Genomic DNA, 15,996 nt, shown 5'->3' with positions numbered 1-15,996 from the left:
ATATGTCCTTTAACAAGTGAATGACACTCAAGCGTGGGACACTGAGGGAAGACACTTGAGGCACACATGGGCTACAGGCACAAGGTAAGGAAACACAAGATTTCAGACAGGGGCTAGAGGAACAGTAAATGAAAACACTGGTTGTCTAGGTAGGCTGGAGGCACAGAGAATGTAGACAAACACGAGCTGGCATGGGCTGAAGCACAGCGGACAGGTATAAAATGTGGGCACAGGAGATAGAGACACTCGAGGAAATGTATGCGCTGCAGGTACATGAGAGAATTACATTTGTTGTCTGACATGGGTTTTAGAGAGAGGGGATGGAGACTCATATGGGTTGGCAAGGGCTACAGGAACAAGGAATGGAGACTTTTGAGAGGTGATATGGACAGAGGGGAGAGAAAATCTTGACAACACAAAAGGGCAGACACGGGCTGCAGTCATATGAGATGGTGACACTCGACACAAGATATGAGCTTCAGGTAGAGGGATGGAGACACACAAAGGCTGGCATGGTTGCAGGCTCATGGGCTGGAGACACTATGGGGCAGACATGGCTTGCAGCACAGAGTTTAGAAATACGCTAGGGAAGACAAGAGATACCAGCTACATCTGTGTGTAGCCTTAAATGAATGTATGAGTATGGAAGAGAGACAGGAAATCCACAATCTCAGCTTCTGTCTCAAGAATTAAAAAAGAACACTGGAAAAAATACAGATAGGAAACAATAATAAAGATAAGAATCAATGAAATAGAAAAATACTAAAGAAATAAATCAGGCTAAAAGTTATTTTTAAAATATTAATAATGTTAATAAACCACTAACAAAACTGATTAAGGAAAAGAAAAAGAAATGAAACACAAATGACCAGTATCAGAAATCAAATAAGAAGTATTCTCTACAGAGTGCTTAGATCTTAACGAGACACACCATTTTGTGAAATTCTTAGCACTACGAATTAGACAGCAAAGGTCAAAATTCACTTTATAAAAAATCCATATACTGAAACTGACACACAAAAAAACATAAAATAGGAAAACTCACATATGTACTAAATAAATTGAATTGTTAGATGGTCAAACCAACTAACCAACAAGAACAACACTTTCCACAAGCAAAACTCTAGGTATGGGATTATTAACTATTCCAGACAATAGAGGGAGGAAGGAAAAAAAGTTCAGATTCTAGATTAGACTGAACACAAAAGTAATATAGATTTTATTCACATTGAATATAGTACAAAGATGATTCTTTACCACACAGGACCTCTGAAGTCATCTTTCCACTACACTACCCAACAAATTGAACCTAGAAAAGAACTGGAGAAAAAAAGCACAACACTTATTAAATATATTTATATATTTTTTATAATTTTATTTATTTATTTTTTTCCCCCAAATCCCCGGTAGATAGTTGTATGTCATAGCTGCACATCTTTCTAGTTGCTGTATGTGGGAGGAGGCCTCAGCATGGCTGGAGAAGCTGTGCGTCGGTGCGTGCCTGGGATCCGAAGCCATGGGGCCGGCCTTATTAAATATTTTTAATACAGTAAAGAAACTGAGGTTATCTAAACAGAAGAGGAAAATGCTAATAGGTGACATTTACCATCTTCAATGTATGAGGAAGTCCAGAGAAGGCTAAATTTAAAAAGTGGATATAAAGTGAAAATTATTTAAATAACACAAAGAAAAATTTTATTATATGGCAAAGTAATATAGCAGACAATCAACCAATCAATAAAAAACTAATTAATTAATGTATATCATTGATTAGAGATATCAGAACTGATTTCTGGAGTTAGTGGAGTATTTGTCCCTGGAAACTTCTCAGAAACAAACATCAAGGCATTTGTCCTGGATAGACTTTAGACCTTCTCCTGCTGGGGCTCAAGGCCCCTTCAAGTTTCTTCTGTAATTTTACTCTATTGCTAAATTACATGAGAGAAGGCATGGTGAAGTCAAATATAAGTGTGGTCTGGGGGGTTCATTAGAGGAGTGGTGGAGAAACAGTAAACACACCTGGGATGCCGCAGGGTTCTGAGAAGCAGAGCAATAAAAGTCTGTAAAGGGCTTGAGACATATTAGGTCCTCAGTAAATAACCATTGTTATCACTAATAATTCATTTCCAATAGTGTAGATAAAAGAAAGTTGGCTATTCTGTCAAAAAAATCTTCCTCAAAAATGTCTTAATTGACTGAAGATTAAATAATCAAAGCTGGCTTTGTTTTTAATATTCTTTCCTAGCCAGGTAGGGGTTGACGGAAGCAAGCAAAGGAATTGTGTAACACTTAGGAGAGTCACAAACCATGAACTCAGAGTAATCTTTGCTTTAGTCTCTGAAAATTCAGGAGCCTCTAGATCCAAATGCCAACACATTGAAGTTGTTGGTGAATCTTGATTAAGATTTTGATAGTTTTGGCTGTCTGCTCTAGCAAAGCATCCTTTGAAACCTAAGGTTTCTAAGCCGGTGGTTCTCAATGTGTAGCTGGTCAGCAGCAGCACCTGGGAAATGGTCAGAGACGTAAATTCTCGGGTCCCCCATCCTACTGGATCACAAACTCTGGGATGGGCTCAGCATTCTGTGTTGTAGGGGACCTCCACACAGTTCTAATGCACACTGGAGTTCGAGAACCACTGTCTTAGGAGAAGCCAGTCCTAGGTACAACATAGGGTTAGCGTGGATTCCTCTCTCACGAGGGCTTCTCCTGAGGCCCCATGGCCAAAATAAGGATTCATTTTTATGGCCATAGGAAGAAGTATCGGCTCAACTCCAGGTAGCCTTCTTCAGGAATTTTTCTAATATGACCAGGAGCTCTGAAATTTGGATTCAAAAAAGAAAAAAATATAAAAAATTGGCTCAAGGTTCAAGAAATTTTCCTGCTTTAGATTGAGGGTGGAGAAGTAGCTGAAATAGAGAAAATTTTCCCAGAACACTGATCTATCATTTCTTGATGGAAACCACTGAGTTCCTTCAGTGGAACTAAACAATGACCAGGAAGGTTATGTTTAGTCTGACGTGTTAGAGGAGAAAGAAACACAAAGATAAAGGAAAAAAAAAAAATAGGAGAGAGGAAGAGTAAGGAAGGGAGATAGAAACAGCGACCATCAGTCAGAGGTGGTGAGAGGAGGGGAAAGGAATAGAAGATGCAGAGGGAGAGAAGCAGGTGCCGCTCGGTAAGAAACATACCTGTTGACACTGTGCACGTGTGGCTTTCATAGAAAGGTGTAAGGTTTCTAAAAAGCAAAGAAAATAAAAACAAATCCATCCAATATAGTAACTTGTCCTAAATATTAATTGATCAGCTCTGATCACGCTGATGTCTTCCTTCTCCTTTATTTCATTCCCGTCTCAAATTCTATGTCCTGCCCTTGTCTAAGGCTTCAGAAACACACCACAATTCAAACTGTCACAAGGTGAATTTTTTAAATCCTTTCAACTTCTTCTTCCTTGCCCTTCTGCACAAAATAGATGCCCTACAGTGTTAGCTCACCTTTCGGTGCCTTTCAAAAAATCTTTAAACACTTTATTCTTAACAATACTGTTTTAGATTCACAGAGAATTGAACAGATAGTATGTCGGGAGAGGGAGAGAGTCTCCCTCTGCCCTTTCCCTTAAGGTTCTTATGGCTGGCCAAATAATTAACAAGACAGGTTAGCAGGAGAAAATAATACCAAGTTTAATAACGTGTATACATGGGAGAAACTCAGAAATGAGCAACTCGTCACTCTGTCTAAGCTGCTTGCTTAAGTATTGCAGCTAAAGGGGAGGAGCGTGTTGGGGGCGGGTAGTGGCTTGGGACTTCAGAGGGCAGGAAAACAATTCTTTTCAGGGTCATCTATAGATAATGTGGTCAGGAGACACAGAGTTTTTGATAAAAGAGGCTTGGTGCCTTTCCTATTGTAACCTCTATCCTACATTATCTTTACAGCCATCATGATAGAAGATCTGTTCCAGGAAGGAGCCACCATGTATAAATTCTTTAGGCAGTTAGTGGGGGAGGTCAAATGTCCCTCAGAGAAAACAATCAAGGTAAAGAGATATATTTCAGGGTGGCCAAATCTTGATCTCCCACAGTACATAGAGCTCCATACACCCACCGTACTGCCTCTCCCCTCTCTCCCAAGCGCCATCTCCCCTGTTACTAACACCTTGCATTAGTGTGATACGTTTGTTATAATGAATGAACAATATTGAAACGTTGTTATTGTTGGGGAAGTGAGAGAGAATCTCCCTCTGCCCTTTTCCTTAAGGTTCTTATGGCTGCCCAAATAATTAACAAGACAGGTTAGCAGGAGAAAATAATATCAAGTTTAATAACATGTATACATGGGAGAAAGCAGGGACATTGCGTTTCTCAACACAATAGCAGAAATTCTCGTCTTAAATACCATGTTCAGCCAATGACAAAGGAGGATGTTGGGGGTGGGGAGAGTCAGTTACAGGAGATTACCACTAAAGCACAGTAAACAAGAGTAAGGTTATTATGCAGATTTAAGACCTCATTTTTCACATAGATAAGTTTCTAGGAATGAGGTCATCTCACCTCTTCCCAAATACAGAGAGTGAGATACCTTTACAAATGGAGATTTCCCGTATAAATGTAAATGTCTGTCTGGCAACTCCTTGCAGGGCCATCCAAAGAATGTGGCCAGAGACAGAACTTCTGAGAAGATGGGCTTGTTGGTGCCTTTTCTATTGTAACATCTATTACACATTATATTACAGCCATCAGACAGAAGATCTGTTCCAGGAAGAAGTTACTATGTCAAATTCTTTAGGCAGTTAGTGGGGGAGGTCACATGTCCTCAGAGAAAACAACCAAGGTAAAGAGATAGATTTCAGGTGGCCAAATCTTGATCTCCCACATTATGAACTACAGTCCCTAGATTAAGGGTCACTCTTTGTGTTGTACAGTTACATGAGTTTTGACACACATATAGTGACATGTAGCCACCATTATGTACAGAACAATCTCACCACCCTAATAATCCTCTGAGCATCAGGTTATCTCTTAGTGGCTTTTTAAAATATTAACAGTTGTCAGAATAAATTTTTACGACAAAAAATGTTCCACAGGTGTTAAGTTTTGTTAGTCTCACTATTATGATCACTATGAGAAATAATGAAAAAAATGAACTCCTATATAAACAGCAAAAATCACAGAATTTTAAAGATAAAAAAGACCTGGAAGATTAGGAAATCCTACATTCTTCAAGACCCTGCCCTCCAGTCTCTCAGCTTTCTGTGTCATTTATCTGCCGACTCCACTGAGGAGAAAGAAAAAAATCGATAAAGAAAAACAAAGCAAAAAACAAATTTTGGTTCTAAGTAGTCCTCTTGAGCCCGAGTTAATCAAACATGGATTCTTTTTTACTGCCTATTTGCATCAGGAACATAATTACTAGCTAGAGCCTAATTTGAGAATATTCATTAGAAATAAAAGATATCATATCTAAGAACAGAATGGAATTCACTGAGGCTTTATTCTTGGGATATTTGTAGGATTAACTCAGGACATGCTGTGAGAGTGATAAATAAGTTCTATATATTTTTCTTCTCCAAGACCATGGATTTCAGCCACACTTTATACCCATGTACTTTGCAACAATGAAAAACAATTAAACACTGACCTTGAATATTTTGCCCTCAGATACATTAGTCTTTAAAATATAAATTGAGAAATTTTAATCTAGATGAGTGAAAGACTATGGACATTTCTAGAATGTCACGTTAGGTCCTTTAGAAGTGAAGAATTGACTTTATAAAGCATTTCTATTCCTTCTCATACCTTGACAATAGTGCTACTGTGACTCTGTTTTAAAGAGGATAATGGCGGGCTTTACTTTGATTTGCACCTTTTTGTTTTAAGTACATTTACTTAATATTTCTCAGTCTCTTGAAAACTTTTATCATTAAGCTCAACCTTCATTTAAATCACCAGACCTATTTGATGAAGGCGACGTGAATATTTACTTGCAAACTCCTCAGAAATTACTAATTTAACCTTACTTCAGATGATCCATTGTAGAACTCAAACTGGATTTCCCAGGCCCCTCAGAACGGCTCATAACTCTGTGTTTGTACATTTATCTGGGAAGATATTATCCAAGGGTAATTGTTCTTCCCAAATGCTTTCTTTACCTCAAACAGCAATACTTCCAAAGTTTTAATGAAAATGTGGACAATTTGGTGAAAACCAAGTGACTTGTTTGTTTTAGCATGCCAATGAGATTAAGAAAATAAGTATTTTAACTATTGTTATTGATTATAAAAATCAGAACTTAAGAAAACAAACTTCTTTGTCCAAAGACATTTCTGCAAGTGAAATTGTCAGAAAAACTGACAGCTAGCCTCCCATTTTAACCACTCAACCATAAGAAATGTAATATGGTGGGCAAACATGTGAGTGTTGTCACCTGCACGAGGCCCCAACGCTGTGGCCCCATCACGGCCACAGATCAGAAGAAGGAGCCGGCAGAGGGGAGACAGCTGTGCCCTCAGTGTCCTTCCTTCCTAGGTCAGAACTCAGTCCCAGCTGCTCACTGTCTAGTCTTCTGGGGAAGCAGAGAATTCTTCTGGGGACACGACACATCAGGTGTTAAGGATGTCATTGTTCTTTTTTAAACAAATGTTAGATCATGTAACGTGCTTCTCAAGACAGGAGGAGCCGCCTCAAGGGAAGGCAGATCTTCTCCAGGAGCTGATGGTCATCCAGGGAGAGCAGAGTCAAGGCCTGCAGAGAGCCAGCCAGCTCCCGCTCTCCCTCTCAGGTACACCTTGGGCCCCGCACACCCATCCCCCTCCCGGTGCCCCCCAGCGGCTCCCATTGTATTCTTGGAGGCCAGCGCATGCGCAGGACTGGCTCTCAGAGCGGCAAAGGGGTTGGCGAGCTGGAGAGCCCCGGGGCGTGTGCCCTGGAGGTGGGGCCCCAGGTGCGCAGGTGGCTGTCTCGGAGGTTTGTGTGGGGGGATGGGCGGTTTCTGGATCCTTCCTCCAGGATTTTCAGCACAGGGGAGCTCTCCTTTCTGCAGTGTGGAGGAGCGCTGGGCAGGAGGCGGCGCTGAGGTAGGCGGTGGGCGGCGGGCTGGGTGTGGAGATCTCCGCCGCTGATGGCGGGGAGCGCGGTGGGGGGGTCGGCGGATGGGGTCGGGGGACGAGGTTGCTGGCGGGCTGCCCCAGGCGGGGCAGCCCAACTCTGTCCCTTTGAGGAGCAGAGGAGCGCCGCCTGGCCGGCGGGTCCCTCTGCTTTGGCTGGGCCCCACCCCGGCGGGGCCTCCTGTCCACCCAGCGGAGGTGGAGGGGGCGGCAAGGAGTCGCCTGCCCTCTGCTTGAGCCCTTGAGTTCGTGCTCCCCGGGGCTCGTCTAGGCCAGGTCGCGACATCCCGGGGTGAACACTTTCCTTCAGAAGACAGCCAGTGGTCAGCGCTCCTCTGCCTGACTCCGCGCAGGCTATTGGGCTCCTCACTGCGTTCTTGAAACAAATAAGCGTTCCTACTTCCTTGGGACCACCTTTATAGAAAAGCCTAATCCCATTAATGGTTTCTGATAATTGACTCTATATTTGCAAGGGGAACTTTGAAGCCTGTGAATTGTTGTAAACTGCATTTAATGAAAGGAGCTTTAAACAGTCTTTGGTGCAAATTATGTAGCTTCCTAATAATAACTCACCTTCTGTTAACATAGACTGATGACAGATCAATTGATGATTGACATAATGTGTATGGAATGTTGGTTTCAGTGGAAAGGTTTTTCTTGGCAGTTGGTGCTAAAATTAAAATCGGATAAGGAGGAGGTTTTTAGAAGTAGTATGTAGTGTGTGTTTCGTCTCCATACTCATTTAGAATTGTAAGAATTTAGATTGGGAAAGCTCGTAGAGCAAGAATTTTCAAATTTTGATTTGACTGTGTCGGGGGAAGAGGTGGAATCTCCCTCTGCCCTTTTCTTTAAGGTTCTTATGGCTGGCCAAATAATTAACAAGACAGGTTAGCAGGAGAAAATAATACCAAGTTTAATAACATGTATACATGGGAGAAAGCAGGGACACTGCGTTTCTCAACACAATGGCAGAAATTCTTGTCTTAAATACCATGTTCAGCCAAAGACAAAGGAGGGTGTTGGGGATGGGGGGAGTCAGTTACAGGAGATTACCACTAAAGCACAGTAAACAAGAGTAAGGTTATTATGCAGATTTAAGGCCTCACCTTTCACATTGATAAGCCTCTAGAAATGAGGCCATCCCCCCCTCTTCCCAAAACAGAGAGGGAGATACCTTTACAAATGGAGATTTTCCTTGTAAATGTAATTGATTGTCTGGCAACTTCTCGCAGGGCCATCCAGAGAATGTGGCCAGAGATTAAGACTTTCCCTTAAGATGGGCTTGTTGGTGCCTTTCCTATTGTAACATTTATCCTACATTATCTTTACAGTCATCATGATAGATCTGTTCCAGGAAGGAGTAACTATGTCAAATTCTTTAGGCCGTTAGTGGGGGAGGTCAAATGTCCCTAGAGAAAACAACCAAGGTAAAGAGATGGATTTCAGGGTGGCCAAATCTTGATCTCCCACAACTGAGAAGGTGAAAGGTTAAAATGCCAAATACAGTAGGATTTCATTTATATGATATTCTAGAAAAGATAAACCATAGGGAAAGACAACAGATCGTTAGTTGCCATTAGTTTTAATATTTAGTTAATCATTTAGTTTAATAGTTTAATCATTAGTTTTAATATTTCTGATAAAAAAATACATTTTAATGATAGCATCCTAATTATACTTTTGGATGATACCAGAATTTAACAACCTATGAAATTCTGCAGGAGGAACAAATGACATGTTGGTTATTGGTGTCTTTGAAGTGTAAGTATTGTTGGTAATGAATCTAAATAAGCATTGTTGGATTGTGAACTACTGATTTTTTTACTACATCCTGTTGGACATGGCATATTACAAGTTTCAAAATGCTCTTTAAATTACTGTAGCAGGCTGAAGCTATTAAATTGTAATGTAAGATCTTTATAGATGAAACAGGCAAAAATACAAAAAGCCATTTATCTTTTTATCTTTGTTAAAAAATCAAGTAAATCTTACCATATACATGAATGACTTCTGGCTAGACAGACCTGAACTTTACAAGACGGACTCACTAGTATGGTGAATTTGTTTTGGAATGTTAAAATGGGAGAGGACATATGTTTTTCCTGAGGGTGACCCAAGTCAATATGGTAGGTTTTGCTGTTTATATGCTCTTTCTGAGTTACCATCTTGATTAAACAGCTTGTCATAGACGTACCAAGAAATTTTGGCTATTTTATGTATCAATATTTTTTTAAAATAATTTTATTTATTTATTTTTTCCCCCAAAGCCCCAGTAGATAGTTGTATGTCATAGTTGCACATCCTTCTAGTTGCTGTATGTGGGACGCCGCCTCAGCATGGCCGGAGAAGCAGTGCATTGGTGCGCACCTGAGATCCGAACCCGGGCCATCAGCAGTGGAGCGCGCGCACCTAACTGCTAAGCCCCGGAGCTGGCCCTGGAAATTTCTATTATGTCTGAATATTCCTTGAAATCATATATATATATTTATATTATTTGTGAATAGCTTCTGTTGGACTATGAATGTCCTTTTTGTTGTGTCTTAGACGAGGAGAGTTCAATAGGGGAAGCTCACTCTGCCATGATGTTGATGTCACTCTCTTCTATATATTTATATTATTTAATTCAAATATATGTACACATACTTATGTTATTTATACACATTCAATATATATTCATTATATATATTATTTAATTCAATATATTATATTATTCAATATAATGATTTATATTATCCAAAAAATGTACATATCTTATTTCTATATATGATCCTGTACTTGACCAAACTCAAGCCAGGCTCCATTGAGCCCTCTTCTTGACTAGGCCTCAATCTTGTCCTATAATAACTACAGCCTCTCAGCACAAATGGTTTCACACCTCCACACGCATTATAAGACTTAAACACTGACACAGTTTCTAACAGCTCAAATCCACATCCCTAGGATGACCCCTGTCCCCTTAAAGAGTGTCGGCCTGAGAAAGCTCAAGGCAGCCAAAAGAACTGACTGTTTGTTCTGGCCAACACTCAATCATTTGCCTCTGACATCCCTTTCTTAGAGCATTTACCCAAAAGTGCTTACAACTGTGAATATTTCCTCTGTCCTTTGGAGTTTTATATATATATATATATAATATATATATATAAATATATATTTAGAGACACTTATATATATAAGTGTCTCTAATAACCAAGGAATGCATTTCTCAAGGTCCTGAGAGCCATTCCTTGAGATGAGGACAGGGTGTCTGTCTCCCAGACTCTGTGAGAGGAGAGAAGTGAAACTTTGATCATTTCCAACCAGCAGACACAACTGGCCAGATTACACTGCACTGACCAACACTCTGTAACTTTTCCCTCCCTGACTCTACTGAGCCCCTGCTCACCCCTCTGCCTGCTCCCTCATTCTCCCTTTCAAATGCCCAGTCACCTCTGTACAAATCAAACTGAGTTCAGTTCACCCTGTTCCCTCTTCCCTATTGCAGTGGTATATTACTGATTAAAATCTGTCCTGACCACTTTCACTAGAGCCTGGTTTTGCATATATTCTACATTTAACACACATATAGATAATCTCAGGCATATGCATATATATGCATATACCAACATAACCATGGGCCCTCCAGGACCAGTTCAACTGACCCCATCTTATCGACAGAGTAGTTAAGAGTTTTCTTTCAGGAACTGAGACCCCTAGTCCAGTTCAGGCCAGTTGACACCACCAACCCATCAACTACACCTGCGCAAATGCTCGATAAATGACATTTTTGACATCAAGCAGCTAAAAGCTCCATCCTCAGATCATCGTAACACTGCCAATTTCTGAACACACATCCGATGAAGAGCCACAAAGCTTGACTTTGCTTGTGAAGATCATCAATTACCTCACTTCTCCTTACTTCCAATCATCTACTTCCACATGTCAGACCGCCCTGCCCTTCATCCCATAAATTGTGCCCCAAGCCCTGGATCCGGGAGACAGATCTGAGACAGAGACATGGCCCCTGTCTCCTTGCAGATAAATCTCGCAAAAATAAAGCTACAATTCTTTTCCCAAAAGCTGATGCCAAAATAACTGGTTTTTTTAATGTGCATTGGGCAAGAGAACCCCAATATTGTGCAGTAACATCAATACATATATATATACACTTAATGGATGTTTTATCTTCTTTTTTTTTTCCTTTGCTGATGAGGATTCACCCTGAGCTAACATGTGTGCCACTCTTCCTCTATTTTGTATGTGGGTTGCCACCACAGCCTGGCCACTGATGAGTGGTGTAGGTCCATGCCCAGGAATGGAGCCTGGGCTGCTGAAGTAGAGTTCTCTGAACTTAACCACTAGGCCTTGGGACTGGTCCATCTCTAATTGTTTTGAAGATGTTACTCGATATGCAATTGAAGTTTCACTATGATCTCTGGATTTCCTTCCTACTCCTTTAGTCCTTCACTTCTGTGTATGTGTTTCTTGCTCCATTTTTCATGCTAAAGGATTTTCTCAAATATCAAGTGGTCCTTGGCTACCTGTTCATATTTCTGTGATGGGAAGAAAAAAGCTGAGTAGGATCTCTGTGGGCCTGATGGGGCCTGTGAATGTCTGGACTCAATGTTTCTTCAAGGGTGTTGAGTGTTGAACTAGGAACAGGCAAACAGTGTTGGTGCCCATGCTGATCTGCAACAACATACTTATTCCACACATTCCCACAATGACAGACATCCTCTGAACACATGGAAATGCTGACAACACACCCACACCCACATACACACTATTTGCAAATGACCATCAGCAGTCAGTCTGTAAACTACACCTGATAATGCACACTGATACTCAGAACATACACACAAACTCACACACTTACAGACCACTCACTGTCTCAGAGCCCACAGTGACTTGAACTCTCTAAACACACACAGACATCAACAAAACACACCTTCACATAGATGCCATAATAGTCGTGCACCCTGTGACCATACAGAATTGCTGAACACACACACATCCACACAACAAGGAGCATGGCCGTGCATGTGTGGGCTTGATCAGGAAGTTTTTCACACCTCAGCATCAACATGGACACCCCGGGGCGAGACGGAGAGGCAGAGGGCACAGGGACAAAATGTGAGGAGCAGTCAGGAGGCACTTGCATAAAGCACATATGATACCTGCAAAGCTGGTTGCTAAATGACATACGACTCAAGGGTAGGAGGACCCAAGAGGATCTGAAATGGTACAAAAGAGGTGACTGATACAAACCCATCACAAGATATTTAAATGTAAGGAACAGTGATATTTTAAAAGGCACTGAGGAGAGTCCATCAAAGCTTAGATATAATTCCAAACAATGAATGACATGGAATTCTGGCCAAAGAACAGCCATTATTGCTGTTAAAATTCCTATTTAAATGTTCTTATAAAATTATAGAAATACTTATTGAAAAATGACAAATGCTCATTGGTTTAAAACATTTCAGGGTATGGGCCGGCCCTGTGGCTTGGTGGTTAAGTGCGCGCGATGCGATGCTGGTGGCCCGGGTTCGGATCCCGGGTGCGCATCAAGGCACCACTTCTCCGTTCATCCTGAGGCCGAGTCCCTCATACAGCAACTAGAAGGATGTGCAGCTTCGACATACAACTATCCACTGGGGCTTTGGGGGGAAAAATAAAATAAAATAATAAAATCTTTAAAAAATAAATAAATAAATAAAACATTTCAGGGTAAAATTACTGCAGCTTCCACTTTTATTGAGTAGCTTTCCTGGGGAAGCTAGAAAAGCTGTACAGTGCACACAGAACAGCTGTTTGAAGGGTCTTAGGACATCCCGTGCAGACAGGACTTGGGGGTCTACAATCTCTGAGATGAGGGAAGCAGAAGATTGTGAGCACCAGCTCCACGCGGCTTCTCCTCTAAGGCATTTGTTATTTCAACAGTGAGAGAAGAGAGTCTGAGCAGAAAGAGGAGGAAAAATGAACTGAAATTTCATTCCAGCCAAGTCCAGTAACTTCTGCTTCCAGTCAGTTGTGGTAAAGGCAGAGCAACAATTAAACTTTGATTTAATAAATACTGTAAGATTGAAAACACCAAAGGGATGTGGAAGCAAACAGGACTAGGTGAAATAAAATTTCAAAAAGGAAAGAGCCTTTTTAGGTGAGATTGCCACACATGCCCTCACCCAGGGGAATTTGCTTAATCTGGACTCTGATAATCAGACCTGTCTTACCAGAAAACAATTGTAAATACAATCTGTCATAATTGATCTATGTTAGCTTTTTAATATCACAAGCTTTGTTAGGCTGTTAATTTTTATTGCCTCCATTAGAAGACTCTGTAAAGGGAAAGACATTGTATCATTTGCCACGTGATCTCCAGAACATTCTTCAGTTGGGGCTGTATGACTTCTATAAATATGTCTTAATTGTTGGTTTCATGAATGCTATGGACTGAATGTCTACGTAATCCTATTTCATAAGTTAAAATCTTAATCCCCGAAGTGACTGTATTTGGAAGTGGGGCCTTTGGGAGTTAATTAGCTTAGATGAGGCCATGAGTGTGAAGCCCCCATGATGGGATTAGTGTCCTTATAGGGAGATGGAGGGCCAGAGCTCTCTCTGCTAGATGATGGTAGAGCAAGAAGCTGTCCTTCTGCAAAACAGGAAGAGAGCTCTCACCAAAAACAAATCAGCTTGAACCTAGATCTTGAACATCCCAGTCTTCAGAACTGTGAGGAATGCACTTCTGTTGTTAAAAGTGCCCAGTCTACAGATGGCCCGGCTGTGCAGTGGTTAAGTTTGGGTGCTCCGCTATGGTGGCCCAAGGGTTTGCAGGTTCAGATCCTGGGCACACACCGATGCACAGCTTGTCAAGTCATGCTCTGGCTGCGTCCCATATAAAAAGTAGAGGAAGATGGGCACAGGTGTTAGCCCAGGGCCAATCTTCCTCAGCAAAAAAGAGGAGGATTGGCATCAGATGTTAGCTCAGGGCTGATCTTCCTCACACACACAAAAGGAACCCCAAAAGTGCCCGGTCTAGGGGCCTGCCCCACAGCCTACTGGTTAAGTTCAGTGAGCTCCTCTTGGTAGCATGGGTTCAGTTCCTGGACACAGACCTATACCACTCATCAGCAGCCATGCTGTGGGGGTGACCCACACACAAAATAAAGGAAGACAGGCATGGATGTTAGCTCATGGTGAATCTTCCTCAGCAAAAAAAATAAAGTACCCAGTCTATGGTATTTTTGTTACGACATCCCATACAGACTAGGACACTGAGTGTGTGAATAAGTTCGCTTAGATTGACGATCCTTCAGCTACATGACACATTATTGCCAATGATGCCTAAATTGGTGTGAGTCAAATTCCCCTTAAGGATCATAAAGATGTTAGGGCCCTTCTCCCTAGTTGTGCACATATTGCTACACATGAAAACATGTTGCATCATGTGTTTTATCGACACCTTAGTCTTACACCACATCCCATTGGCCTTCAGCGAACTTCAGTGTTACAGCCAGTGCTTTGGGCAATAAAAGAAAGTCCCTGGACTGAAGAGGGGTCGGTATCCATCGTGCAGCTCCTGTCCTCTGCCCAGCCAGCTCCAGCGCAGGGTCAATTTACAATATGGGCTTTCCTCCAGGCAGCTCTGTCTTCCTCCCAGCCTGTTCTCATTTAGGATGATCTCACCAGGAGCAATGAGTGTAAATTTGGAGGGAAGAGCTAAAGAAGGCATCTCCCAGGGGAAATTCTTTGTGGTTAAATGGTCTAGAATATGGACACCTGGCTGCTCTAAGGTGTCCTGAAAATGGAAACCTTCTCACGTCTGTAATATCCTTCCATGTCCTCTTTCTCCTCCATCTCTCTGTTCTTGGTGGAAAAATTCCCTTGGCAACGACAATAAAAAAATGAAAGTAGGGAATGGCCCATTTCCAGTCTCAGATTTCTGTGAAATTTTACTGCCTATCCCCAGTATCCCAGGACTGACACCCTTTTTACTCTTTTAAGATTAGATTACATTTTAATCTCCTTTAATCAAAGTCTTCTCTCATCCTTGTTATGTATATACATGTTCTAATACATAATATTGAAAACATTATTTTTGGCCCTACAATTTCCAGATTCATTCATAGTTGTTTTCTGATGGATGCATGACTTTGTAATTATGTTTATAACTCCATTAACTATAGAAATTGACTAAATGATGAGTAGTAATGTACTAATACAGGAAAATGGCCCATTTTTATTCAATATAAAGTTTCATGTTTTCATCAAGACAAATACACGAATACTTAATTGTTCAGCAAAAACTCTTCCTGTGTACATGTAAGCAATTATAAATCTATTGAAGTTGGTTTACCTTGTCGATTATTCCTTATTTCTTAGTTGTGCATTCAGCATTTCCATGAACACTTTAGAGTCCTGCATCTTTATCCTACCATTTTAAATACTAGGTCATCGACAAAAGTCCACACGACTTGTTCAGTTTTGTGCTAGTGGGTCCTTTGTAGGGTGTCCTTCCAGGTATGTTTTCACAGGGTCATCGACAAAAGTCCACATTACTTGTTCTGTTGTGTGCTAATGGGTCCTTTGTAGGCTGTCTTCCTGGGTAAGTTTTCCAGTGTGAACTCCAGCCGATGGCCTTGTAACACTGATGTAAATACTGTTGTCTCCACAGATCATGGGGCCAATGATGTGTGGTCCTTTACGAAGTCATATATAACCTAATACTTTTCATTCAATTAGTGTAAGGTATGCTATGGAAAGTAGATTGGGGACAATTAATAAAAGATGATTGATTATGAACATGCTGTTAGGGAGAAAAATCGAACCTCTGGCTATAGAGGTTTACGTTTCATGCAATTAATCAGCCAGCCTAACAAACTCCGTTCATAGGCAGGGCTATATACATATATATTAGATT

The 15,996-nt window shown here is 41.2% G+C and overlaps 1 long non-coding RNA gene across 5 annotated transcripts in view; it reads left to right on the top strand.

Annotated features, from left to right (window-relative positions):
• LOC131401910 (uncharacterized) overlaps nt 1-15,996 on the top strand; it is a 215,292-nt gene that overhangs the window by 176,244 nt on the left and 23,052 nt on the right. Inside the window, exon 1 of one of the 5 annotated variants that reach the window (XR_009218115.1) lies at nt 6,741-6,772. The exons of 2 other annotated variants lie outside the window; for them this stretch is intronic. This is a non-coding gene — a long non-coding RNA (uncharacterized LOC131401910). 2 more of the 5 variants (XR_009218117.1, XR_009218114.1) reach the window with 2 other exon arrangements.

This window comes from Diceros bicornis (genome assembly GCF_020826845.1).
Source record: "Diceros bicornis minor isolate mBicDic1 chromosome 22 unlocalized genomic scaffold, mDicBic1.mat.cur SUPER_22_unloc_1, whole genome shotgun sequence".
NCBI classification, from domain to species: domain Eukaryota; kingdom Metazoa; phylum Chordata; class Mammalia; order Perissodactyla; family Rhinocerotidae; genus Diceros; species Diceros bicornis.
Note: the sequence above shows the minus strand (reverse complement) of the source record. Positions and strands in the feature narration are given on the sequence as shown.